The sequence below is a fragment of the Helianthus annuus genome, chromosome 1, assembly GCF_002127325.2.
Source record: "Helianthus annuus cultivar XRQ/B chromosome 1, HanXRQr2.0-SUNRISE, whole genome shotgun sequence".
Taxonomy (NCBI): Eukaryota; Viridiplantae; Streptophyta; class Magnoliopsida; order Asterales; family Asteraceae; genus Helianthus; species Helianthus annuus.
This window is the reverse complement of record NC_035433.2, coordinates 124,807,752-124,810,467: the sequence shown is the minus strand read 5'-3', so window position 1 is coordinate 124,810,467 and position 2,716 is coordinate 124,807,752.

Genomic DNA, 2,716 nt, shown 5'->3' with positions numbered 1-2,716 from the left:
TTTATAAATAAAAATGGATAAATATGTATTTAGAATAAATATATATATATATATATATATATATATATATATATTTACATTAAAGACACGTTGTGTGTGATTATTTGTATACTTTGTGTAATTAGTCATACTATTATAGGATTTAAAATAATATGACTTAACAAAATACCAAGAATTTACAATCCAAAATATTACCAAAAATCACAAGGAATATATATATAAGTTACACACATAATATTGGCAAACCGAACAAGAACGTAACTTATAAAATATTCCGGAGAATACCGTTACAAATATATTTTTGGTAAATAATATTTTGGACATAAGAAAATGAAAATATGATTTTTGTAAATATTACCAAGTTATATCATATTTTCGATAAGGAGAAAATATATTACTTTTGGGAAGTTAAAATATATATTTTCCTAGAATATTTAGAAGATATATGACTTTTGAGAAAAATATATTTTCGTGAAATACATTATTTTTGGACAAAATAAGTTAAATATATTTTCTAAGTTAGACTTAAAAATATATTATTTTGGAACTACAAATACAAGAATACAAATATGCATGTATGAGATACCCCCATCCTTGGGAAGGAAATACGAAAATAAATACTTGAGAAGTATTATTACAAGAATATTGGTTAACAATTATTCCAAAAATTATAAATATAATTTAAGTTGAAATATTAATTATTTTGACAATAATTATATTGGAAAGATATCAAAAACGTTAACTCTAAGTCAAGGCACGACCCGTTTGTCTAATAGACGTTAGTACATTGTAGGTAGCCGTGTTTGCTGAAGAGATTTGAGTTACGATTCTGAAGACGCAAGACAGTGAGTTCATGTCCCCCCCCCCCTTTTCTTTAAACTGTTTCGTTTATTAACTTCAGGGGATACATGTTACATAAGGATTACATACAAATACAATTGGTATGGTTAGCCTAGGAAAGTACCATAGATCATGTGAATGGGTAGGCGGATACTTGAGACCATTAATCCTCGTATAAGGACCAAGGGACATGAGTGATAGATCTATTTGGGTGTAGCGAGCCCACACCCATGAGGACCAGGGTAGCCCATAGGGTGACTATGTCTTCCAGCCGGAAGCCCGGTACAAATTTGCTAGGTTTGAGTCTTCCTACACCGTCACATATATCAGTGGCCTTGCAAACCATTGGTGATCTTTTCCTTGTTTTCTTTCATACCGGGATTTACAAACATACATACATACATACACTGTTTACAAAGGTTTATACTTACGTTTATAAACACATCAACTCGCTCAACTTTTGTTGATGTTTTCAAATTACATGTATTTCAGGGAACTAAGTGGATCTGGCAGGTGTTGCATGTTTTCGGGCTGCGTCACAAATAAAAGATGTCATCTGAGGTCGTAGGGTTTAGGAGATGTATCCTACTCCTGGATGGGATACATGTTTCTAAACTCGGTTTTAGTTAAGGTCTTTTATTGAGTCTTCGTGAACTCATTTAAACATGTTGTGGTTTGTAACTTGAATTTGGTGTCAACGTTTCAGACAAGTATGTTGTGGTATTTTCATACTAAATTTTATGGATGAACATCTTATGGTTTTATCATATAGCGTTGTTATGATTAAATGCTATGGTATTAAGAAAGTCACACCAATAATCACGCTTCCGCAAAAGTCAGGGTGTGACAGCTTGGTATCAGAGCTTCGATCGACGCGAACTATGATTCTTTCTCGAGTCTAGACTACGATCATTAGGGCTCTCACGAAAATGTTTTCAAACATGTTTACATTGCATACACAAAATGTCCAGATCTAGGGAGCAAACATTTTTACAAACAAAAGGCACAAAACACATTTCAAGGTTATGTTTATGGTTCAGTCTAAGAGACTGGGGAAATTCAGTCTAAGAGACTGGGGAATTTTAGTCTGAGAGACTGGGTAGTCAGTTTGAGAAACTAGGGAGGTTTAGTCTGAGAGACTAGGTAATTCAGTCTGAGAGGCTGGGATAGTCTTGGAAGACTAGGATGAATACATGCTTACATTGTCACTACTTACATGCTTATTTGATGATTGTTGATATATGTGTATATGTTGTGAGTGTTTTGTTACAGACACCATGTCCTCATTTGAGAGTGGACTATCAGATACCGTAGACCCTATAGCCATAGTATCGGACGATGAGATTGTCCCGGACCCTGAGGTTTTCACTTCTGACACTGAGAGTAGCGATGATGATGATTTTCAGCCGTTTGCTTTACCTGACCTGGGCGACATTATACCGCTAGCTGATGGTTTTCATGGCGAGGATCTATTTCTTGTTCCGATCCCCGCCCCTCTTCCTCTTGCTGCATTTCCTCTCGAGGATCTGCCTCTTGATGCCATGTCTGACGATGATATCGATCTGTTCATTGAGGGTCCCCCTAAGGAGGCACAGGGTGATGGAGTTCCAATCGACGATGTCATTGCTGTTCCGCTTATTGAGATCCCGATCATTGAGATTTCATTTGACCATTCTGGTCGTGATTCGTTCGATTCTATGTCATCTACTGCTTTGCACGCACTGGGATTGCAGCGTTATCCCACCGATTCCGATTCTGACACGGCTATGTCTGCAGCACCTGTTCCTCCACAGGACTTCGAGTTTGATGATGAGTTTGATCCTGACATTGATCCTGAGCACGAGGTTAACTTCGTTCCTGACGATCAGCTTTTTGA